The sequence below is a fragment of the Balaenoptera physalus genome, assembly GCF_965194825.1.
Source record: "Balaenoptera physalus genome assembly, chromosome: 7".
Lineage (NCBI taxonomy): Eukaryota > Metazoa > Chordata > Mammalia > Artiodactyla > Balaenopteridae > Balaenoptera > Balaenoptera physalus.
Genome location: NC_138886.1, coordinates 94,681,717 through 94,708,745, shown reverse-complemented (window position 1 = coordinate 94,708,745; position 27,029 = coordinate 94,681,717). Strand labels below are relative to the sequence as shown.

General features: G+C 35.6%; 1 protein-coding gene across 3 annotated transcripts in view; it reads left to right on the top strand.

The window, feature by feature from the left end:
- LOC309664388 (low-density lipoprotein receptor-related protein 12-like) overlaps positions 1 to 27,029 on the top strand; it is a 147,209-nt gene that overhangs the window by 14,499 nt on the left and 105,681 nt on the right. The window contains exon 2 of one of the 3 annotated variants that reach the window (XM_082469668.1): positions 22,676 to 22,786. The exons of the other annotated variants lie outside the window; for them this stretch is intronic. The gene's annotated coding sequence lies outside the window, so the exon portion shown is untranslated. The remainder of the gene's footprint in view (positions 1 to 22,675; positions 22,787 to 27,029) is intronic. 3 annotated transcript variants of the gene reach the window in all.

Genomic DNA, 27,029 nt, shown 5'->3' with positions numbered 1-27,029 from the left:
AGATTTTCGAATCTTCCCTCACATCACACACACACACACACACACACACACACACACACACACACATTTATTCCTTGAAAGGTCCCTTCCCTTCACTTACTGTTCCTAGTCCCTCCTTTAACTGAACCTAAACTACAACCACCATCTAGCTACACTGGCATTCTTCCATCAGGACTTTCAGTTACCCCTCCCTCTACTTCTGGCACTTTCTCTCCATGTCTTGTCTTCCTGTTGAATATAGTCATCTAGGCTCTTACAGATCCATTTCCAGGAAACATATGCTCACAATAAAAATAAAAACATAAAATGCAAGAGGAAGAATCATCAGAAATAATAAACTACAGAATTAGACCAAAATAAATGTATATATTGAAATAGATTTAGGATATAAAATTTATTTTATATGTATAAAGAAATGAAAGATTAGAAGAATGAAAAGAATAAGGGACTATCAAAATGATCAAGTAGAATTGAAAAAGAGTAGTATTGAGAAATGAAAAATGTAATCACTGAAATAAAGAATTTAGTGAATGCTGAAACAGCAGATTAGACACAGGTGAAGAGAGACTCAACAAATTAGAAGACACATTTGAAATAAATAACCAGCATGCACCACAGAGATATGAAGATATGGAAAATATGAAAGCCAGGTTAGGGGGTGGGGTAATGCGATTGATTTTTGTATCTGATCTAAGTTCTAGAAGGAAGAGCATGTGGGAAAAAGAAATACTTAAGAGATAATCTATGGGAATTGCCCAGAATTGAAGACAATCACCAATGTTTAGATTCAGGAAACCTCTCAAATCCCTAGTAATACAAAGGAAAATAAATTCCCACCCAAAACAACACTTTATATTGGAACTGTAGAACACCAGAATCAAGAGGTGTTAAAAGCAGATAAAAGATAAGTATAACAAATAAACAAACAAAATCAGAGACAAGAACTGTTAAAGTTCTGAGAGGGAATAATTACCAACCAAGAATTGTAGACTCATTGACTTTCTCTTTCTTTCTCTTTCAAGAATGAAGGTAAGATAAAGCCATTCACAGAAATAGAAAATCAAAGAGCATTTAAGGCCAATTAACCTTCACTAAAGAAGTGTTAATGGATATACTTAGCAAGAAAGAAAATTATTACAGAGGGCAGTTATGAGTACTTATAATCTAGTAGCTAGAAACAAATGGCAGGTCCTCAGGTATAATCACATATTTGAACAGTAATAAAGCTGTTTGTACAACAACATCTTTATGAAGTTGATGGAATTCAAAGGAAGAAGACAAGATAAATCTAAGTGAACAATTGAAAATATAGTTGGAAAAGGCTTACCAGACCTAAAGCATTCTAAGGTCCCTGCATTATTTTGTTTAATTTTAGGCTTTGTTAAATTGTTAAGCAGAATGCAGTGTAAAATTTTAAGGATGACCACTTAAAGAAGAGTAATAAGACATACACATTTCAAACCAGTAGGAAAAATGGAATGGGATGGGGGTAGATTTCAGTCTGTTCAACAGAAAGCAAGAAGAGAGGGGAGGAGAAAATAACTGAGAAAAAGAGACAAATAAGCATAAAATAGAATAAAATGAAGTGATAAGGATATAGAGATTTGAATAAATTATTTCTAACTTTGATTTTAAGGATATATATATATAACAGTTAGAAAATATTATGCAGGCTTTTCAATTACATGTGCAGTATTTACATTTTTACTTAACCATAAAACCAGTTTCAATAAATTTAAAAGAATTAGTAACATAAAAATAAAATTTCTTAAAACTGAAAAGCAATAATGTATCTCACTTACAAAAGCTCATATTGTGCTGAGTTAGATGAATGGAAAACAATAATTTAAAAAAAAATACCTAGAAACATGGTCACATTTTAAACCACCAAAAATAATGATATAAACTTATTTGCTCTAATGGAATGAGAGCTAATTTAACTTCAGCAGAGCTGTAATACAAGAAGCAAAAAGAAATATAGAAATAAGTATAAGTTCTGAAGGAAAATAACTTTTTTACTAGAAACTATTATTTAAACCATCGTAAAACATGAGTGGGGAGGATGAAGAGGGAGACTAAAATCTTGCTAATATTCTTTGAGAAATAAATAGAATTTAACCATGGACATTGTTTAAAAATTGAGATAAAGTATTGCGTTATAAATAGAAGGATGATCAGTAGAAAATAAATTAAATGTGATATTTTGTGTGCTTTTCAAAATCATGAAACTGATTTTCCTCCTCAGAAAAAGTCCTGTTTTCTGTTTCATGTTTTAATATGATTGCATGTTTTTTCATTCATTGTTCTTTCATCTGATAGTGAGAATATTCTTGGTTAAACAGTGAAAGTTTGTTTGTACTTTAGAATAGGTGTATGAGGCCATTTAAGCATGTGGATTTTTTTACCCAATCTATTTTTTTTATAGACTACTGTTGGCTTGTGGAAGCAGACCTGTGAAAACTGTTAAGAATGATGAGTAGCACCACTGGGTGGATTTGGGTGACACAATATAATTCACGTCCTTAACATCTTACTATTATTATACGTAGAAACTTTCACCAATTATTGTTGCTGAGAAATAACTGAAACATTTTCCTGTAAGTGATTAAAATATTTGTCGATTTCTCAGATTTTTAAATAGAATGAAATTGGATCTTATGATGCATTTTCTATAAAAATCTGGAGTTCCTTTTAGGTTAACAGATTTGTATCTTTTATAAACTAATTTTAAGTTCTATAATCTTATACAATGCTTATATGTAGTCTTATGTATAATATACATATAGTCAGGTTTACGAAAGAGAAGACCATTTCCATACCTGGTATAATTCAACAAATTCTGTGAATTTTTAATTTCCACTTGCTGCGGAATTAAAATGTTTCACCTTCTATTTGACATGAGTGCTGTACACCAGCACAGTTTGGAAGTTTTGTACAGAAAGGGAAAAAAACACCCTCTTCAGAAAAATTTTTAAAGAAATGTTTAGTTGTACCTTGTGAAAATAATACCATATAGTTATTTTATCTTTTTTTTTTTTGGGAAATATGGACATTTTTTTTATCATCTTTTTTGGAGTATAATTGCTTTACAATGGTGTGTTAGCTTCTGCTTTATAACAAAGTGAATCAGCTATACGTATACATATATCCTCATATCCCCCATATCTTTCCCTCTTGCGTCTCCCTCCCTCCCACCCTCCCTATCCTACTCCTCTAGGTGGTCACAAAGCACTGAGCTGATCTCCCTGTGCTATGCGGCTGCTTCCCACCAGCTATCGGTTTTACATTTGGTAGTGTATATATGTCCATGCCACTCTCTCACATTGTCCCAGCTTACCCCTCCCCCTCCCCGTATCCTCCAGTCTAGTCTCTAGTCGGTCTGCGTCTTTTTTCCCGTCTTGCCCCTAGGTTCTTCATGAACATTCTTTTTTTTTAAGATTCCATATAAATGTGTTAGCATACGGTATTTGTTTTTCTTTTTCTGACTTACTTCACTCTGTATGACAGACTCTAGGTCCATCCACCTCACTACAAATACCTCAGTTTCGTTTCGTTTTTAGGCTAAGTAATATTCCATTGTATATATGTGCCACATCTTCTTTATCCATTCATCTGTCGATGGACACTTAGGTTGCTTCCATGTCCTGGCTATTGTAAATAGAGCTGCAATGAACATTGTGATACATGACTCTTTTTGAATTATGGTTTTCTCAGGGTATATGTCCAGTAGTGGGATTGCTGGGTCATATGGTAGATCTGTTTTTCGTTTTTTAAGGAACCTCCATACTATTCTCCGTAGTGGCTGTATCAATTTACATTGCAAGAGTGTTCCCTTTTCTCCACACCCTCTCCAGCATTTATTGTTTGTAGATTTTTTTATGATGGCCATTCTGACTGGTGTGAGATGATATCTCATTGTAGTTTTGATTTGCATTTCTCTAATGATTAATGATGTTGAGCATTCTTTCATGTGTTTGTTGGCCATCTGTATATCTTCTTTGGAGAAATGTCTGTTTAGGTCTTCTGCCGATTTTTGGATTGGGTTGTTTGTTTTTTTGATATTGAGCTGCATGAACTGCTTGTAAAATGTGGAGATTAATCCTTTGTCAGTTGCTTCATTTGCAAATACTTTCTCCCATTCTGAGGGTTGTCTTTTCGTCTTGCTTATGGTTTCCTGTGCTGTGCAAAAGCTTTTATGTTTCATTAGGTCCCACTTGTTTATTTTTGTTTTATTTCCATTTCTCTAGGAGGTGGGTCAAAAGGGATCTTGCTGTGATTTATGTCATAGAGTGTTCTGCCTATGTTTTCCTCTAAGAGTTTGATAGTGTCTGGCCTTACATTTAGGTCTTTAATCCATTTTGAGTTTACTTTTGTGTATGGTGTTAGGGAGTGTTCTAATTTCATTCTTTTCCACGTAGCTGTCCAGTTTTCCCGGCACCACTTATTGAAGAGGCTGTCTTTTCTCTATTGTATATTCTTGCCACCTTTATCAAAAATAAGGTGACCATATGTGCTTGGGTTTATCTCTAGGCTTTCTATCCTGTTCCATTGATCTATATTTCTGTTTTTGTGCCAGTACCATACTGTCTTGATTACTGTAGCTTTGTAGTATAGTCTGAAGTCAGGGAGCCTGATTCCTCTACCTCCGTTTTTCTTTCTCGAGATTGCTTTGGCTATTTGGGGTCTTTTGTGTTTCCATACAAATTGTGAAAATTTTTGTTCTACATCTGTGAAAAATGCCAGTGGTAGTTTGATAGGGATTGCATTGAATCTGTAGACTGCTTTGGGTAGTATAATCATTTTCACAATGTTGATTCTTCCAATCCAAGAGCATAGTATATCTCTCCATCTATTTGTATCATCTTTAATTTCTTTCAACAGTGTCTTATAGTTTTCTGCATATAGGTCTTTTGTCTCCCTAGGTAGGTTTATTGCTAGGTATTTTATTCTTTTTGTTGCAGTGGTAAATGGGAGTGTTTCCTTAATTTCTTTTTCAGATTTTTCCTCATTAGTGTATAGGAATGCAAGAGATTTCTGTGCATTAATTTTGTATTGTGCTACTTTACCAAATTCATTGAATAGCTCTAGTTTTCTGGGAGCATCTTTAGGATTCTCTATGTATAGTATCATGTTACCTGCAAACAGGGACAGCTTTACTTATTCTTTTCCGATTCGGATTCGTTTTATTTCTTTTTCTTCTCTGATTGCTCTGGCTGTAACTTCCAAAGCTATGTTGAATAATAGTGGTGAGAGTGGGCACCCTTGTCTTGTTCCTGATCTTAGAGGGAATGGTTTCAGTTTTTCATCATTGAGAAAGATGTTGGCTGTGGGTTTGTCATATATGACCTTTATTATGTTGAGGTAGGTTCCCTCTATGCCTACTTTCTGGAGGGTTTTTAATCATAAATGGGTGTTGAATTTTGTTGAAAGCTTTTTCTGCATCTATTGAGATGATTATATGGTTTTTATCCTTCAATTTGTTAGTATGGTGTATCACATTGTTTGATTTGCGTATATTGAAGAATCCTTTCATTCCTGGGATTAACCCCACTTGATCGTGGTTTATGATCCTTTTAATGTGCTGTTGGATTCTGTTTGCTAGTATTTTGTTGAGGATTTTTGCATCTATGTTCATCAGTGATATTGGCCTGTAGTTTTCTTTCTTTGTGACATCGTTGTCTCGTTTTGGTATCAGGATGATGGTGGCCTCGTAGAATGAGTTTGGGAGTGTTCCTCCCTCTGCTATATTTTGGAAGAGTTTTAGAAGGATAGGTGTTAGCTCTTCTCTAAATGTTTGATGGAATTCCCCTGTGAAGCCATCTGGTCCTGGGCTTTTGTTTGTTGGAAGATTTTTAATCACAGTGTCAATTTCAATGCTTGTGTTTGGTTTGTTTATATCTTCTATTTCTTCCTGGTTCAGCCTTGGAAGGTTGTGCTTTAATAAGAGTTTGTCCATTTCTTCCAGGTTGTCCATTTTATTGGCATAGAGTTGCTTGCAGTAATCTCTCATGATCCTTTGTATTTCTGCATTGTCAGTTGTTACTTGTCCTTTTTCATTCCTAATTCTGTTGGTTTGAGTCTTCTCCCTTTTTTTCTTGATGAGTCTGGCTAATGGTTTATCAATTTTGTTTATCTTCTCAAAGAGCCAGCTTTTAGTTTTATTGATCTTTGCTATTGTTTCCTTCATTTCTTTTTCATTTATTTCTGATCTGATCTTTATGATTTCTTTCCTTCTGCTAACTTTGGGGTTTTTTTTGTTTTTCTTTCTGTAATTGCTTTAGGTGTAAGGTTAGGTTTTTTATTTGAGATGTTTCTTGTTTCTTGAGGTAGCATTGTATTGCTATAAACTTCCCTCTAGGACTGCTTTTGCTGCATCCCATAGGTTTTTGGTGATTGTGTTTTCATTGTCATTTGTTTCTAGGTATTTTTTGATTTCTTCCTTGATTTCTTCAGTGATCTCTTGGTTATTAAGTTGTGTATTGTTTAGCTTCCATGTGTTTGTATTTCTTACAGATTTTTTCCTGTAATTGATATCTAGTCTCATAGCGTTGTGGTCGGAAAAGATACTTGATGTGATTTCAATTTTCTCTAAATTTACTGAGGCTTGATTTGTGACCCAAGATATGATCTATCCTGGAGAATGTTCCATGAACACTTGAGAAGAAAGTGTATTCTGTTGTGTTTGGATGGAATGTCCTATAAATATCAATTAAGTCCATCTTGTTTAGTGTATCATTTAAAGCTTGTGTTTCCTTATTTATTTTCATTTTGGATGGTCTGTCCGTTGGTGAAAGAGGGGTGTTAAAGTCCGCTACTATGATTGTGTTACTGTTGATTTCCCCTTTTATGGCTGTTAGCATTTGCCTTATGTATTGAGGTGCTCCTATGTTGGGTGCATAAATATTTACAATTTTTATATCTTTTTCTTGGATTGATTCCTTGATCATTATGTAGTGTCCTTCTTTGTCTCTTGTAATAGTCTTTGTTTTCACGTCCAAATAGTTATTTTATCTTTATATATGTATCTAATGAGATACCTGAGAATGCACTGCTTTATTCAATAGTAATCTAATTTTTTATTTACTTGTTAAATATGTGCGTGCACGCATGCGTGTGCATGCGCACACACACACACACACTTCCTAAAATGATTGGGTTTTCTACTCTTGTAACAGCAGTGGCCTGTATTTTTGAATAAGCATGAACAATTAAACATAATGATTGTTTTATGGAAATTTTTTGGTCAGAGACCCAAGTTTTCAGTGAACTGTTGCTATTAATAATTAAATAATTTTTAGGTAAACATTACATTAAACAGCAATGCTATATTATAATAGTGTACCTCAGTAGATTAAACCTGAAAATATTTACCAGGAATTAATTGTTTTAAAACTTTAGGTGTCACTTGGATCCAACTTCTAAAATATAAAATTTTCCTTTTTCCCCTATATATTTTGTGTATATTCTTGGAACTCTACAAAGAAGTTACTGTCTTGTTTTTTTTCCCCTCTGGCAAAATGAGAAAAGCGGTATTTTATGGAGGGATCATTAACTGGTACTTGTGCTTTGAATGGATTGATTGTACTTGCTGCCTTTAGCTATGAACATCTTTTTGACAACTGTCCCCTGTTGAATATCTTGGAGAAAAGAAGGAAGAGAGGAAAGGAGGAAGACAAGGAAGAAGGAGAGGGTGGGAGGAGGAGAGATGGATGGACAAAAGGAAAGTATTTCCAAATTGCAAGACAGCGTATGAATGGAGTTTTATCCTAGTTAGACAAGCTTTTTGAAACTCCCAGTTGATTATTTAAAGCACCAAATACACATTTCTTTGCAATAATGTGTATTCTCTTTTCTCATTCTACCACAAAGCAGTGAATCTTTAGCTTTGGAATATGTTGGTTATTTTATTTTAAATTTTTTCCAATGAAAATGCCCAAATTACCAAACATAGTGTAAAAATTTCTTGTGTAACTTAAATCTTGTCCTAAAATTTTAACAATTGTTATAGTATTTATGGATCAAATATTATAGTATAGGTGTTATTTTTTTGTTAAATTTTGTAAGTTTTTAAAGTTACATGGACTTGTAGAAGAAGCACTCCTGTAAATATAAAGGAACATCTAACCCTTTCATGTTCATCACAGGTTTTTAAAAAATTTGTGCAGCAGTTTTTAACTCTTCTACAATCATATAATACAGAAAGAAATACATAATTTTGTCTCCAATTTTTAGTGGAGAAAATTGAAGGATAAAAAAAATCTCTAAAGTTTCAAAATAAATTATTCACTCAAAAAATATTTATTAGGGGGCTTCCCTGGTGGCGCAGTGGTTGAGAATCTGCCTGCCAATGCAGGGGACACGGGTTCGAGCCCTGGTCTGGGAGGATCCCACATGCCGCGGAGCAACAAAGCCTGTGAGCCACAACTACTGAGCCTGCGCGTCTGGAGCCTGTGCTCCGCAACAAGAGAGGCCACGATAGTGAGAGGCCTGTGCACCGTCTTTTAGGATTCTTATGGCATCAGGTCTTATGTTTAAGTCTTTGAGCCATTTTGAGTTAATTATTGTGAGTGGTGTGAGATAGGGGTCTACTTTCAGTGTTCTGCATATGTTTCTCCAATTTTTGCAGCACCATTTGTTGAAGAGGCTATCCTTTCTCCACCGGGTATTCTTGGCTTCCTTGTTGAATACTAGTTGACCGTATATGCCAGGGTTTAATTCTGGGCTCTCTATTCTGTTCCGTTGGTCAATTTGTCTTTTTTCCCCCCAAGTACAATACTGTTTTTCTACTATGGTTTTGTGGTATAGCTTGAAATCCAGAAGTGTGGTATCTCTGGCTTTGCTCTTTTCTCTCAAGATTGCTTTGGCTGTTTGAGGTCTTCTGTGGTTCCACACACATTTTAGGATTGTTTCTTCTCTTTCTGTGAAGAATGCCTTTGGTATTTTGGTGAGGACTATGTTCGATTTGTTGATGGCTTTAGAACTATTGATATTTTAACAATATGAACTCTTTGGATCCATGAACATTTGTTTGTGTCTTCAATTTCTTTGATTTTGTTTGTGTCTTTCCATTTGTTGGTGTCCTTGATTTCTTTCAGCAGTTTTGCAGTTCTAATTGTACAGATCTTCCACTTCCTTGGTTAAATTTATTCCTAAGTATTTTATTGTTTTGGATGCTATTGTGAAAGGGATGGTTTTCTTTATTTCTTTCTCAGATGCTTTATCATTAGTGTAGAGGAATGAAATTGAGTTCTGTACGTTGACTTTGTATCCTGCCAATTTACTGAAATTGTTGATTAATTTCAATAGTTTTTTGGCTGATTCTTTGGGATTTTCTATATATTCAATCATATCATCAGCAAATAATGACAGTTTTACTTTTTCATTTCTGATTTGGATATATTTTATTTCTTTGTCTTGCATAATTGCTCTAGCTAGGACTTCCAGTACTATATTGAATAAGAATAGTGAGACTGGGCATCCTTGCCTTGTTCCTGGTCTCAGAGGAAACACTTTCCATTTCTCTCCATCAGGTATAATGTTACCCTTGTGTTTGTTATACATGGCCTTTATGTTGAAGTATGTTCCTTCTATCCTCAGTCTGTTAAGGGTTTTTATTATGAAAGGATGTTGTTTTATGTCAAATGCTTTTTCTTTCTCTATTGAAAAGATCATGTGATTTTTATTTTTTCTTTTATTGATGTGATGTGTTGGATTTATTGATTTGCATATGTTGACCCATCCTTTCATCCTAGGAGTAAATTCCGCTTGGTCATCGTATATACTTCTATTAATGTGTTCTTGAATTTGGTTTGCTAATATTTTGTTGAGAATTTTTGCACCTATGTTCATCAGGGATATTGGTCTATAGTTTGCTTTTCTTGTGGTATCTTTATCTGGCTTTGGTATCAAGGTAATGCTGGCCTCATAGAACAAGTTTGGAAGTGTTTTCTCCCCCTCAATATTTTGAAAGAGTTTGAGGAGGATTGGTATTACTTCTTTAAATGTTTGATAGAATTATCCAGGGGAGTTTTCTGGTCCTGGAGTTTTCTGTGTTGGGAATTGTTAAATTACTGATACAGTGTCTTTACTCATTATTGGTCTGTTCCTACTTTCTATTTCTTCCTGATTCAGTCATGGTAGGTTGTGTGTTTCTAGAAATGTATCCATTTCTTTTAGGTTGTATAATCCATTGGCATATAATTGTTCATAGTAGTCTCTTATGATTCTATGTATTTCTGTAGTATCAGTTGTAATGTCTTCTCTTTTCATCTCTAATTTTATTTATTTGACTCTTCTTTTTTTTCCTGAGTCTAACTAAAGGTTTGTCAATGTTGTTTATCTTTTTGAAGAAACATTTTGTAGTTTCCTTGATCCTTTCTATTGTTTTTCTGGTTTCTATTTCATTTATTTGCATTCTGATACTTACTATTTCCTTAGTTCTGCTAACTTTGGGCTTAATTTTTTCTTCTTTTTCTAGTTCCTTGAGGTATAAAGTTAGGTTGTTTACTTGAGATTTTTCTAACATCTTAATGTATTTATTGCTATAAACTTTCCACCCAGATCTGCTTTTGCTGCATGCCATGATATTTGATAGGTTGTGTTTTCATTTTCATTTGTTTTGAGATATTTTTTATTTCCTTTTTTATTTCTTCTTTGACACAATGGTTGTTTAGACGTGGGTTTACTTTCCACATGTTTGTAGATCTTCTCATCTTCCTCTTGTTGTGGACTTCTAGTTTCATACCAATTGTGGTCACAGAAGATAGCTGATATGATTTCAGTCTTCTTAAGTTTGCTAAGATTTGTTTTGTGACCTATCATATGATCCAGCCTGAATGTTCTATGTGCACTTGAGAAGAATGTGTGTTCTGCTACTGTTGGATGGAATATTCTATATGTGTCTATTAAATCCATTTGTTCTAAGGTGTGGTTCAAGTCCAACGTTTCTTTGTTGATTTTCTGTCAAGACAATCTATCCATTGCTGATAGTGGGGTATTGAAATTCCTGCAATTACTGCATTGTTGTCTATTTGTTCCTTAATATCTATGATTACATACTTGTATATTTCAGTGATCAGGTTTTGGGAACGTACATATTTATTATTGTTATATCTTCTTGATGTAGTGACCCCTTTACTGACCTTCTTTGTCTCTTCTTACCTTTTTTGGCTTGAAGTGTGTTTTGTCTGATACAAGGATGGCTATACCCACCTTCTTTTCATTTCTATTTGCTTGGAATATCATCTTCCATCCTTTCACTTTGAGCCTATGTGCCTTTAGAGCTGAAATGAGTCTTCTGTAGAGAGCATAGAGTTGGACCTTGTTTTTTCAGCCATCCACCCACTATGTGCCTTTTGATCGGTGAGTTCAATCTGCTTACATTTAGGGGTGATTATTGATATGTAAGAATTTACTATTGCCATTTTATCTTTTGCCTTCTGCTTATTTTGTCTCTCTGTTGTTCCTTTTTTCTTCTCTTTCTGTCTGCCCTTATAAGTTGGTGGTTTTCCATGGTGATTTGCTCACTCTCCCCTTTTTTATGTTTATGTTTCTGCTCTAGATTTTTGCTTGTGGTTACCATGAAGTTTACATGAAACATCCTACAGGTAAAATAGCCCCTTTCCTGCTGATGCCAGTTTATCTTCATTCACCTATAAAGGTTTCATCTGCTTACTCTTCCCCTTTTATATTGTTAATGTTAGAAATTATCTCTATGCTGTGATTTCATTACCAAGTTGTAGTATCTATAGCTATTTTTAATGCTCTTTTCCTTTAACCATTATATTATAGTTAAGAATTTAATATAGTGTTCTAGAAAAGATTTACAGTATTCTAATTATGAGTATTTATCATCTTAATCAGAGTTTTGTGTACTTTTGTCTTTTTGTTTCAGCTTGAAGAGCTCCTTTCAACATTTCTCATAAGGCAGGTCTAGTGGTGGTAAACTCCGTCAGCTTTAGTTTGTCTGGGAAAGGCTTTAATTCTCCTTTATATCTGAAGGATAACTGCCACATATTCTTAGATGGAAATTTTTATCTTTCAATATTTTGAATATGTCATTCCACTATCTATCTCCTGATCTTCAAAGTTTCTGCTGAGAAATCTACTGTAGCCTAAAGGGGCTACCTCTGTAGGTTGCTGTCTTTTTTTTTTTTTTTTCCCCCCTGGCTGCCTTTAAAATTGCTTCTTTATAATTGAATTTTGACAGCTTCATTAAAATGTGTCGTGGAGGTCTTTCTGTGATGAGATAACAAGATATTCTGTTAGCTTCGTGGATCTGTATATTCATCCCTTCCCCAGATTTGGGAATTTCTCAGCTATTATTGCTTTAAATAAACTCTGTCCCCTTCCCACTCTCTTCTCCTTCTGGGATGCCCATTATTCTTACGTTTCCCTTTCCAGTAGAATCAGATATTTCTCATAGGCTTCACTTTTTAAAAATCTTAGCTCTCTCTTTTCTTCCACCTGAATTATTTCTATATTTCTATCCTTGAGCTTGCTAATTCCTCTTCTACCTGATTAGCTCTATTTCCAGTGCATTGTAATGCATTCTTTATCTCATTTATTGAGTTCTTCAGCTCCAGAAATCTGTCTGATTCTTTTTTAGAATTTTAATCTCTTTGGTAAAGTATTCCTTCTGCTTGTTATTTTCATTCCTAATATCATTGCATTGCCTTTATGAGTTTTCTATTGAATTTCTTCGTAACAGCTATTTAAAACTCTTTATCAGTTAGATCACAATATTCCATACCTTTGGGTTTGGCTACTGGAAAATTGTCTTTCTTTTTTTTGCGATACCGTATTACCATGATTCCCTAAATAAAAAATGGAACACCATTTTTATTTAGGTAAGACTTTGTTTACTTTGATCCTAAGAATGCAACAGGTTCGTAGCTAGGAGCCTTCCTTTCCAGAAGGTGGCGCTATGGCACAAGTTTTTGGTTTCTCTTACCAGCGTTAACTAGCGGCTTCTAAGATTGGGAACCCACACAGTTAAAACAAAACAAAACAAAAACAACAACAACAAAAACAACGCGTGGTGGCAGAATGTGGGCGCAGGGGGGAGGTGTGTGTACTTAGCACTTGGGGCTTTGTGGGTGTCCATGGCCTTGTAGAGGTATCCTCAAGTTGGGATGGGGGCGGTGTCCCAGGGGTCCTTGGGGTGTCGGTCCCCTTGCCTCCAGGGGCAGACAGCAGGAGACATTTGACTTCAGTTCTCTTTGTCTACTTACCTTTCCTTTCCCTCTGCCCATTCACTGCAGTCTCTCCTCAGAGAGAGCAACTGGTCCCGCCAGCTGTAACACACGTGGCTGGGCAGACTTCCAGTCACTGCCTTCATCCTCCAGCTCCTCTGCCAGAAAGGTGGTGCTGGCTCGCTGCCAGAACAGCAGCCGCCTTCTGTGCTGTCACAGCCTCCTGCCACCAGCTCTGCAGCCACTTACCTCAATCCCTGCTACCTACTCCATGGTCCAGTCCACCCACTTTGGATGCACAGGTGGATGGATCCCTTGGATGTCGTTGTATGCTGTGGATAGGTGCTTTTTTTTTTTTTTTTCTGGTTATGGACGTCCTAATAGTTGTAAATCAAAGGAGAGAGAGAAAAAAGGAACGATTCACACTATCATGATACTGACGTCACCCCAAAACTGCATATTTCATTGCTCTGTGACTATTTCAACAATTTGAGTAAGTTGTGTGGAATATTAGACTTTGCCCCTTAAATGGATATTTCAGATTTATATACAAGCAAGGAAGTTTTCCAGTTAATGAGCTATGGATAGTGAAAGCCTTTTTAAACTAAATATTTAAAGTAATATCAATACTAATATGAGTCAACAGCTGAGTTTCCCAAGTGCATCTTTCTGGGCACTAGCGTGATAGGGCTTCAGATTTTTGAAAGTATGTCTTTTACACTGCCCAACTCTCCAATTCTGGTTTAATAACCACAGAACATAATACAGATACCAGGGCTACTCATATGAAAACTGCAATTTAGTGCACACTCCTGGTGGCCACGTTGAGGGTCTCTCCTGGCACAGTTGAAGTTTTCATCCGCTGCAGAGATCTCTCAGCTCCTGTCCCGAGTGTTGTACATTTCCTTCTCTGAAGAACAGAATGTGTCTGCCTTAAGTACATAAATAAATCCTCTCACTAAATCAGAATTTCAGGGGCAGAGATGGGGAATTGCCCCTTGGGTATCAGTGTCTGAAAAACTGCTGTGTCTATTTCTCCCCTGAATTTCATTGCACAAAATTATACAATCTTGATAAATCTAGAGATGTTACTTCTAACACAGACATGTTCTCATCTTTCCATTTGTGAATTATTTTTGAAAAATATCTGAGTGTGTTGGATTGCTGAGTTTTACTGACATGCCCTGTTTAAGCAGGAATGAGAATGCCTTCTGAAGTGAATACTTCATTGGCAGTCCCTTCCTATTAGTGAGAACCCCTCTTCTCTATCTATATTTTCCTGGGTCCCACTATCACATACCTACCCCACACCCAGCCTGGAAATTAAGACCGCATGAGTTTTCTGTTAGGATGAACTTGGCTGTTTCAATGTTTTAAGCTCAATATATGTCAGGGTTGAAATATAACTTAGATATGGAGATTTAAGAAAGTTGCTCTCGGACTTGTGATCAATTTAATTCAGCAAACATTTATCAAATGCTTACCATGTGCCAGGCACTGTGATGGAAGCTGAAGAAATAAAGATAAATAGTGGTTCTTTAAAAAAAAAAAAGTGCTGTTCCTGTATGAGAAGCAGTATGATTCATTAAACTGGCACAAGTTATAATTTTAGAAACACTCCCACCACTGGGAATCTGTTCCTTTTGTCGAATATAATTTTTCAGCAGTCATGAGTGAATAATAATTGGGATAATTAAAATTGACCTTTAAAACAGATCTAAATCCTTGTCTGCTTAGGGTGCTGAAGCAGGACAATCCATGAGAAACTACAGCCATTCTCCCTCCAGATACTTGATTCCTCTGAAGGCTGGTAGAGTCACACACCCTTGCACAATTTTAAAACCATGAAGGGATAGAACTAAGTTTTATAAATGGGCTCCAGGATGTATAACTGGGGGAAAAAAACCCTGAAAGTTTCTCTTCTTTCTCAGTAAGTTATTTAAATCATAGCACTTATTTTTAAGTGAATACTCAGGGTAGTTGATAAAGAGAAAGCCCCCCTGCCCTTTTTTAAAAATAAACTTTATTTTTTGAGCAGTTTTAGGTTTATGTAAAATTGAGCAGAAAGTACAGAGATTTTCCATATACCCCCTTCCCTCACACATGCTTAGCCTCTGCCATTACCAGCATCCTTCTCCAGAGTGGTGTTGATACTTTTTTTATTTTACAATTGGTGAACCTGTGCTGACACATGATAGTCACCCCAAGTCCATAGTTGATGTTTCACTCTCGGTGTTGTACATTCTGTGGGTTTGGACAAATGTATAATGACATGTATCCAGCATTATATTATTGTACAGAATAGTTTCACTGCTCTTAAAATCCCTTGTGTTCCTCTTATTCATTCCTCTCTCCCATCTAAACACTGGCAACCACTGATCATTTTACTGGCTTCACACTTCTGTTTTTTCCAGAATATCATCTAGCTAGAATCGTATGGTATGTAGCCTTTAAAGACTGGCTTCTTTCACTTAGTAATATGCATTTGGGTTTCTTCTGTGTCTTTTCATGGCTTGATGGATCATTTCTTTTTATGACTAATGTTCCACTATATGGATGTACCACAGTTTGTTTATCCATTCCCTACTAAAAGTGTCTTGGTTGCTTCCAAGTGTTGGCGTTTAATGACTAAAGCTGCTATAAACATTTTTGTGCCTGTTTTTGTGTAGACATAAGTTTTCAACCCCTTTGGGTAAATACCAAGGAACAGACTTTGGATTGCATGTAGGAATATGTTTAGTTTTGTAAGAACCGGCCAAACAGTCTTCCAAAAAGGCTGCACCATTTTGCATTCCCACCACCAATGAGAGTTCCTGTTGCTCTACATCCTTGCCAGCATTTGGTGTCATTAGTGTTCCAGATTTTGACCATTTTCATAGGAGTGTAGTGGTATCTCATTGTTGTTTTAATGTGCATTTCTCTGAAGACATATGATGTGGAGCATCTTTTCATATGCTTCTTTCTCATCTGTGTATCTTCTTCGGTGAAGTGTCTGTTAAAGTCAGCTTAGGACCATTTTTTAATTGGAGTTGTTTGTTTTCTTATTGGTAAGTTTGAGTTCTTTGCATATTTTGGATAAAAGTCATTTGTTCGATGTGTATTTTGCAAATATTTTCTCCCATCCTATGGCTTGTGTTTTCATTCTCTTGACTGTCTTTTGCAGGGCAGAAATTTTTAATTTTAATAAAGTCCATCTTATCAGTTCTTTTCTTCATGGATCGTGGCTTTGTATCTACAAAGTCTTTGCAGAACACAAGTTCATCTAGATTTTCTCCTATGTTATCTTCAAGGAGTTTTATAGTTTTGTGCTTTACAGTTAGATCTGTGAACCATTTTGAATTAATTTTTGTGAAGGGTAAAAAGTCTGTGTCTAGATTCATGTTTTTGCTTATGGAAGTCCATTTGTTCCATTACCACTTATTGAAAAGACTATCTTTGCTCTATTGTATTGCCTTCGCTACTTTGTCAAAGGTCAATTGATTATATTTGTGTAGGTCTACTTCAGGGCTCTCTGTTCTGTTTCACTGATCTATTTGTCAGTTCTTTTGCCAATACACTGTCTTAGTTACGGTACCTTTATGGTAAGTCTTGAAATCTGGTAGTGTCATTCCTACCACTCTGTTCTTCTTCAATATTGTTTTGGCTATTCTGGGTCTTTTGCTTCACCACATAAAATTTAGAATCAGTTTGTTGATATCCACAAAATAACTTGCTTGAATTTTGATTGAGATTGCCTTGAATCTATAGATCAATTGGGAAAAACTGAAATCTTGACAATATTGAGTATTGTCCATGAACATGGAGTATCTCTCCATTTATTTAGTTCTTCCTCGATTAATTGCTCAGAGTTTTGTAGTTTTCCTCATATAGATCTCATGCATATTTTGTTAGATTTATACCTAAGTATTTTATATTTTTTAGGTGCTAATGTAAATAGCATAGTGTTTCAGATTCCTAATTCCACTTGATCATTACTGGTATATAGAAAAACAATTGACTTTTGTATTTTAACCTTGTATCCTGTGACCTTGCTATAACCACTTATTAGTTCCAGGAGTTTTTGCATAGATGATCTTGTCATCCATAACAAAGACATTTCTTTCCTAATCTGTATCCCTTCTATTTCCTTTTCTTGTCTAATTGCATTAACTAAGACTTGTAGTAGGATGTGGAAAAGGAGTGGTGAGAGGGAAAATCTTTGCCTAGTCTTGATCTTAGTGGGGAAACTTTCCAGTTTCTCACCATTAAGTGTGGTGTTAGCTGTAAGTTTTCGGTAGATATTCTTTATCAATTTGTGAAAGTTCAACTCTATTCCTAGTTTACCAAGAGTTTTTACAATGGATGGGTGTTGGATTTTGTCAGATGCTTTTCTTCATCTATCGATAGCACCATGTGATTTTTCTTTGTTAGCTTGTGGATGTGATGGATTACATAAACTGATTTTTGAATGTTGAACCAGCCCTGAATACCTCGGACAAATTCCACTTGTTTCAGTATGTAATTCTTCTTCTATTTTTTAAAAATCTGTTAAAATTTTTATTTTATTTTACTTTATTATTTTGTTTTTGGCCACACCGTGTGGCTTGTGGGATCCTAGTTCCCTCACCAGGGATTGAACCCGGGCCCCCTGCAGTGGAAGCATGGAGTCCTAACCACTGGACTGCCAGGGAATTCCCTGTAATTCTTCTTATACATTGTTGGATTTGATGGCTAATATTTTGTTGAGGATTTTGCATCTGTGTTCATGAGAAATATTGGTCTGTAGGTTTCATTTCTTTTAATATCTGTGATTGGTTTTGGTATTATGGTACTATTAGCCTCATAGAATAAGTTAAAAAGTATTCCTCTGTTTCTATCTTCTAAAAGGGATTATGGAGACATGGCATGATTTCTTTCTTAAATGTTTGGCAGAATTCACCAGGGAAGCCCTCTGGACTTTGTGCTTTCTGTTTTGGAAGGTTATTATTATATTATTAAAATAATTATTTGAATTATTGTTTTAAATTTTTTAATAGATATTTGTCTTTCTCCGTCTGACTTATTTCACTTAGTATGATAATCTCCAGGTCCATCCATGTTGCTGCAAATGGCATTATTTCATTCTTTTTAATGGCTGAGTAATATCCCATTGTATATATGTAGCACATCTTCTTTATCCATTCATCTGTCCTCAACAAAATACTAGCAATCCAAATCCAACAATACATTAAAAGGATCATACACTATGATCAAGTGGGATTTATCCTAGGGATGCAAGGATTTTTCAGTATTTGCAAATCAATGGCTGTGATACACCACCACAAGTTAAAGAATAAAAACCATATGATCATCTCAATAGATGCAGAAAAAGCTTTTGACAAAATTCAACACCTATTTATGATTAAAGACTCTCCAGAAAGGGTCCTAGAGGGAACATATTTCAAAATAATATAGACCATATACAACTAACCTACAGCTAACATCATACTCAACAGTGAAAATCTAAAAGCATGTCCTCTAAGATCAGGAGCAAGACAAGGATGTCCACTCTCACCACTTTTATTCAACATAGTTTTGGAAGTCCTAGCTGTGGCAAACAGAGAAGAAAAAGAAAAGGAATCTAAATTGGAAAAGAAAGAAGTAAAACTGTCACTGTTTCCAGATGATATGATAGTAGACATAGAAAATCCTAAAGGTGCTACCAGATAACTACTAGAGCTCCTCAATGAATTCAGTAAAGTGACATTTTCTTTGCTGAGGAATTTTTAGTCTACTTTAGAACATAATGCATATTGAAAAGATGCCATTTATATACAGTTGTGTATAAACTGGATTTGAAAGTTCTGAAGAAACTAAGAGCATGCATCACCAAGGAGCTGTAGTAATCCAAAGAGGTTTGTCTGGGACTGCTTTTTATTTATGGAGGGGGTAGATTTAAGTAGTTTTAGGAGGAGGTCAAGGGTCTGGAAAACACTCAGATAGTGTCACTTAGATTGAGAGGATTAAGGCAACTATGTTTTCCCCAGCTATGGGAAGTTCCAAATTTCTAAGATTTTACCTGGAGAAAAGAATATATATATAATTTTTAAAAACAGAAGCTGAAATATTGTTTAATAATTTCAGTATAAAGCTGTTCTGTTGGCAGGACAAACAATAGGCCATTGATTAAAATGATGTTACAATAGGTACAACTACTGAGACAATGTTTGCTCATTTAATACATAAGAACTTATTCTAGAAGCATGCACACAAGGCTGTTCCGAGCACTCTGATCTGAATCACACATAAATCATGAACAATTAAGGTGTGTCTGTATTTTCTATAAGACACGTTACAATGGCTCATCAGTTTCCCTTTAGAGTTCCTAAGCTTTTCTGAGAACATTTGAGCTTCTGAGTACATTTGAACTTTTGAAGGAATAAGTGCATTTCAAAACTGAGATTATTTCATAGAATAATTTCTTCTTAATATGAGTGTTATTATGAAGAGAAATAAACTTGCTTTAGCCTATTGAACTGTAATATTATCTGTCTATTTTCATTTGTTAATTCTTACAAGATTATTACTTGTACTCACCTCATTTTCCCCCTAAGTGGTAAATAGTTGTACTTTTCAGTTGTTTTGCCATCTCGTTTGTTAAAAACAATTATTTATGAATAATTGTTGTAGCTTTGAAGCATTTCAGGATTCATCTTTTTTTTTTTTTGGATAGAAATAGTATGTATCAGACTATTGATAAGAATAATATTCAGTGGAAATCAAATATTTTTTCATGATTCCAGAAAAAGAAAATTAAATTGTGTCTTAACAATTTTGGCTCCAGGAATCGTAGTATAAAATATAGACATTTCAGATTGAAAACAATGGTTAAGGAGATTTTTGGGTGGCATCTGAGACTTCACCTTACTTGAATGTAATTTAGTTAAAAACACAGTGAATGTACTGAAAACACTGTCCAAACACAGAGCCGCTCTTTTCCAAGTACCTTATTGGACATGGTCACGTTTTTTGATCACGTGCATTCTCAAATTTGACTGTGTGGAAGTGAATTGGAACAACCAATTAGGGTTGTAAAGAAAATGATCACTTTTAAAATTGTTTCTCAAAGGCAAAGATGACTTCATAAGAGCGAGTACATCTTACTCTTTTTTTTTTTTTTTAAAGACTAAGATTCATATGCCTTCTTTTGAGGAAAGAATAAAAAATGAGAATATGGCTTGGAACGTTGCATGCTGCCTTCTATATCTCTCTATAGGGAAAACGTCCTTATAGAATATTTGGAAGAAGCTTATGTGATGACTTGTCTTACCATACTGAGAATAATAAAAGCAAACACTATTAATCCTCATAGAAACCCTATGAATTGTGTGATTCCCCTTTGTCCAGTTGTGTGATTCAGTTGTGTGACATCCTCATTGTACAGATGAGGTAACTGAGGCTTAGGGAGGGCCAGTGACTTCCCAAGAGTAGGCAGCTTGGTAAATGTCATGCCCACACCCTGTCTGGCTCCAGAATCTACACTTGGTCCTCACTGTTTCCAACCCAGAAAGGAGAGACCCCAATACGGTGAGATGAGAAAGATGTGAGCAGAGGGGACTGAGTGGGGAGCGTCTGGGGAGACTCAGAAAGGAAGCCATGCTGGGGGGGGGGTGGGGGAGGCTGGGAAAGGAGCAGGCTTCCCAAGCTAAACAGTTGATGGAGATAATCTTCACTTACCCTCAACCATCTCTGTGACTTTGAGCAGGTTACTTAGATCCCTGGGACCCCTTTACCTAAAGGGGGAATGATGCAGGCCTGGTCTGCTCAACAGGCAGAGAAATTGTCCCCTGAGAAATTGTCACGTTAACATTCGAGTTAGCACAGCTGACTGTGGATTGTGGATGATCCCAATCTTCTGGAATTTTCTGAATGGCTAATAATACCCCAGTAATGTCTCAACAGCTTTGTACTTGCAGTGCACACACTCACAACGGGTGTTTCTTTGCTCTTCCTTGTGCCAAGGACCCTTCGGGCACTTTGCTGAAGCCTGACCCCTTCTCACAGCAATGCTTGTAAATGCATAAAATGTATACATAGGGTTACAAAGTAAATAGTTATATTGAAATGCTGATATCAATGTACTAGAAATTGTAACATAGTGTCTTCTTAGTTATTAGCGCATTCAAAAACAAGATCTAGTGGTGACTTTAACAAATACTGTTATTTTGAAGTAAAGGGGACCATAAACAATATTTCTATATGTCTGTGACAACGATTGCTATTAAAATATCTGTAACTTATGTTGGTAACATATGCACGGGCACTGGTGAATATAGTCTGGTTTGTCTACATTTGTGACTGAAGAGTATGCTAAATTTTAGCTAGAGGTTAGTGAAAATAAAGATGTAATTTTTTTCTATTCATCTCAACAGACCCCCTATATCATATTTGTACCACACGTTAAGAACCCCTGAGCTGTGTGGTTCACTGCTTCAAGTTCTGTGAAAAACCCTCCTGAGCTTTGATTGAACTTCTAATGAATCTTTAGATCAAGCTAGGGAAAACCAGTACCTTAAAAGTAGTCTTCCTATTTGCAATCATTGTAGTCTGAATTTATGTAGTTTTTCTTTAATGTCTTTCAATACAATTTTTATAATAATCTCCATAAATGTCCTGCAAATTCTGTAAGATTCATTCTTAGATACTTTATATGTTTTGTTAGTATTTGCTATTCTATTTAATTTAATTTCTAACTATGGATAAGTTTAGAAATACTATCAGCTTTTGTATAATGAATTGTTAAGCTAGCCAATGACTTTCAGAATTTCTACCTCCATAATCGTATCATCTGGAAACGATAACGGTTGCTCTTTTTTATCCAACTTTGTGCTTTTAATTTTTAAATTTTCTCTTACGTACTGATAGGACTTTCAGTGCAATGTTCAATAGGAACGGTGGTGTCTGTGAAAGTGTTCTTTCTGATTTTCAAGGAAATACTTTTAATATTTTCCCATTTAGGAGTGACGTGCTGGAACCAATTTTTAGCAGCTAGCAAGAGCCAATCATTAACTTTTCATGAATTTTGCATGAAAATACAATCATTATTAAAAATTAAATGACATAAACATAATTAATTAAATCATATTAAAACAAAAGTAATACATTCTGAAAACTCACCACTTCCTACTTTATGTCATCTTGCTGTTATCAGTGCTCTTGAGGTTATTTACATACCTTGTGTCGGCGTGGTGAAAATACTATATAATGATTCTTTTTCCAACTTCCTGGTCAGTGACATCACGTTGATAGCTTTGAATTGGCCATGGTACGAGTACCATGTTTGTCACAGGCTCTAGCATTTTCCTAGCCTGTTAACTAAAAAGAAAGGAAATTAAGGAAGAAGAGAAGGGAGGGTGGCAGAGAAATAGGAAGGAAAGGAAAGTAAGAGGGAAGGAAGAAGAGAGGAAGAGAGGACAGGAAAGCTTTAATCAGTGTATTAACCCGCACGTGGTGTTTCCCCCCAGATAGCTGTGACGCTCCTCTGGCGTCTGCCCTGCCCCGGGCTTCCTTCAGCAGCTCCTCAGAGCGGTCCAGCAGCCACGGCCCTGGCTTCGCAAGCCTTAATCGCAGAGACGGTGAGTCTGCAGCTGTCTTCTTGTCAATCCACGCTGATTCTTTCCCAGAGAGAATTATTTTCATTTTTAGTTCATATTCCTTCTTATAGGTCAAAACTTAATTATATTGAGTTTAATGAAACTGAAGAAAGCAGCAGGTTCATCATATCTGCTAGTATTCCTCTGCTAGCTTTCTTCTTGCTTATGATCCATTGTTTGGTTTGTTTTGATATCTTCCTTCCCTATTGATTGCCAGCAAATGATCAGCAATAAGATTTATGAGAAGGGAATTATTGGAGTCTAGATTTTTTCCAGGGTTATCATCCCTTTTTAGTTTTAGGACCGGCGACAGAAGGGTGACTAGTCAAGTGCGCTGGTCATGAATAACTAAAACAACACAAGAAGGAGCCAGTGCTGCGGCCACTGGGGAAGCCTGATGTTTGCAAGATGTGAAGCTGCCAAAGGATGTCATGGGAAAATGACTCCATTCCCAGGACTTGGCCTGGGAGGAGACCAGGTGAAGGCTGCTACTGAAAATAAAGATTCCCTTCCTATTAGTGGGAAGGGAGTTAATGACTTACTTTTTGGAAAGGTCCATTTTTGCTACTTGAATGTTGTCGAGTGAATTACCTCTTCTATTGCACAAATACTAATTCAGTGGATTAAATAAGTGAATACATACACTTCAAATTCAAATGCTTTGCTACTTTTTTGGATTAACTTTTATTGGAGTATGGTTGCTTGACAATGTTGTGTTAGCCTCCACTGCACAACAAAATGAATCAGCCACACCCGTACAGATAGCCCCTCCCTTCTGGACTTCCCTCCCACTTCGGTCACCACAGTGCATTAGGTAGAGCTCCCTGTGCTATACAGTATGTTCCCATCACTTGTCTATTTTATACATAGTATCAATAATGTATATATGTCAATCCCAGTCTCCTAATTCCTCCCACCCCACCCCTTTCCCCCTTGGTATCCATACATTTGTTCTCTACGTCTGTGTCTCTATTTCTGCTTTTGTTTTGCTACTGTTTTAAGGGATAGATTTTTTAAATGAAAGATGAATTCAGAAAGTAAAAGTGAAAATTAACTGTGTCCCATGTAAACGCACTGCTGTAAATTCTGGAGATACTACTAAGGAATTGAGTGTTTTCCTCCCTTTCTTTGACATTTCTAAGATCAGAGTTAAAGTCTAGCTTGAACTTTACTGTGTCCTTAAGGATCAAATTTGGGAACCTAGTAAGTGATCAAATCGATTGGCAGGGAAGAGTAAGAACACAGGTGAAGAAATTCAGTGAGCTCAGGATGGGAAGGCATGTCCATTAATTGTCCACCTTCATGGTCTTTTCCCAGGAAAAAGCATTTTGTGGCCAGATATTTACTCCTCAAAGCATCATTCATAATCATTTTTAGCACCCCAGTAAAAATATATTCTCATTGAAACCAGATTTCAATGAGATCAGTTATCAAATTACCCATTTTCGGTCTGGTGGTTATTCTAATATCAGCTTAACATCTAAACTTTCCAGTGGTTTCCCTAAAATTGTAAAAACTAAATAAGCCATATTTAATTAGTTTAAAGAGGCCCGAGGGGCTTGTGTGTTGTGTTTCTAATTTGCATGTGTAGAGTATCTTTATGATTCAGGCCTCCAGTGCTATCAATATGGTGGCACTGGGAAGTTTAGAAACATTAGAAGGGAAAATCCTGAAGCTTAAGATGAACTTATTTCCATTATATTTAATTAAAAAACTAATAACTCAGAATATTATAAGCCATCATTATAAAATGGTAAGTACAAAGCTTATCTTTTATATTTAAACTACTCTCTTTGCAAATTTAAATTAATTATTTTAAGAGTGGCAATCAACTGATGAGGGTTTTTTTTTCATGGTTGTTGCTACTCTGATTGCATATAGTGTACATTTCACTAAATATCCCTAGATATTACCACCTGATTTCAGACCCATTTCTAAAGCATGCTTTAGACAGCACAATTTATCAATATTCCTTCTGAAGGATTATCTATATGTGTTTTCTGTTAAAAGCCAGCATCCCAGAGTCTTTATTGACGTTTCCTTTGCCTTGGTAAATGCTGGAGAACATATTAGTTCACTTTAGTTTAGATGATTATGATGTAAAATGTGGATAGTATGAAATGTGGATGAATATAATGAGGGCGATGATTCTTCATATATAGTAGTTTTAGCTTTTTGGAATATTTTGTGTGTGATCTAGTGAGGAAAATCATGTTAGACTCCCTGATTGTATGGTTAAAATTTCCTTGGTCTGTGTTGTGGTATTTGGAAGTTTTAAAGAAGGTGGTCTGTCTTACACCCCTAGTTTCTTATTTTGCCCATAAGTCATTGCGCTTCTAGAATGTTCATTAAGAATTAGAAATGTCTCAAATATCACAGCTTCCACCAAGAACTTTATACATAGCAGCTGATCAATTCATCTACCTGATACATAAAGGTAGTAAGAGAATAGTCTATACATAATTTTTGATTGTATGTGTGTGCATATATATAAATCTGACCCACTGTATAACCCCCCAAAGCCAAATAATTCAAACTTTAAGGCATTTTATGATTTTAAAGTACTTCACTGATTCAACACATAACAAATATTAATTAATTGACTAGAACTTATTGCACATTTCATGTTTTCTCTTTTACATATTTTTTACTTATGCAGTTTATGTATTTATTTTGTTTTCTATTAATTTATGAAAAGTAGTAAAATATTTCTTAGAAAAGACTTTGCAATAAATAGAAGAAAGAAGTCTATGAAGGATATTAAGAGGAATGAGCAGAGAAGTTAGGAGGGATCCAGGCGTTTCTAGGGACAGGTGGGCCAAAGCAGAGAGATGCAGACCTTGCATCTTTGAAAACCATGATTCCTGAGCATGTTACCACCTGTTTGCCAGTGTTTTCTGTGAGCTCCCTAATGGAAGTGTTGGTTATTGTAGAGATAGTAATGGGCTAGTATCATCACTCAACATTGGACTAAGTGCTCCTGGAGTTTACTTTTGAAATTTCTAGTCTGGTTCCTCTAGCATTCCCATTTTGAAGTCTGGGATTGGGTTCCAGATAATACATTTAACAAAGTATCCCCTCTGAGGTCATACACCTTACCTTTTTATACAGAGAAACACAAATTACTGGAAATGCCTGAATGTATAATTTTTCAGAACTGATGGATTTTTTTTAAGGGGTAAACCACAGACACGTACATGTATTCATATACCTATTCAAGAAAATTGATGCCATTACATAAAAATGTAAAGTTCTTGAAACTTTACATCTTTACAGTCAAATTGGGTTTGACTATTCATATTAGCTGAATTTGTTTCCATCAATATTAAATTGATATTTCCTAGAATTACAAGTGACCTAATATTTCTCATATAAAATCAAGATTGCTGAAATCTGTGTATTCTAAATAAGAACATGCTATAATATTGACTTCATTTTTTTCTTCTCAAAAATCTCCTAAAGGAACTTTATGCAGTTTATCCAAGTTTATTCAAAACAAAAGTTAAAAAACCAAAACCAAAAGTAAAAAAACTACCTTAGAGTAAACCACGCTGGACTTTCATTCTAGATCTTGCATGTGAAAATAACCTTTTGTTTTTACAATTATTGTTACTGTAGGTGACCCTTCATGAAACTGGCTTTAGCATTTCAGATGATGCTTTCCAACTCCGGATAACATGTTCTTTTTAGCCACGTGACGTGTCCTCTTTAGTCACCGCAGGTGTGGTGGTGAGATGAGTGGTCTGGCCAGAGCTGATTGAGATTGATTAGGAGGAAGTGTACACACATTTTGTTCTCCTTTTTTGTTCCCCCAAAGTGCTTGCATAAACAATCATCCCCAGAAAGAGGGACAACTCCATGCATGGCCCAGATGCTGAAAATCACGCCCTCTAATGCGGCAAGCCACTCATCACTGACAGTGCAAATGAGACTGCTTTAAATTTAACTTGATCAAAAATGGCATATCAGATTACTATATTGTGTATTGCAAACAGAAAGTAGATGGAGACAAGCTGAACTGACTGGATGTTTTCTTTTCTCTTTGTAATTCTTCACCTTTCCCGTACCGAGACATTGATCATATTTCCTCACAACAGACTTATGTGTTGGTGGAGCCAGGAAAGATTTTGTCTAATGCTCCCAATACAATTGATGGCTGAGCATATTAGCAACAATTCTCAGCGTTAAGATATTTATTTCTCACTTTAGGAAGTACATTTAGTAG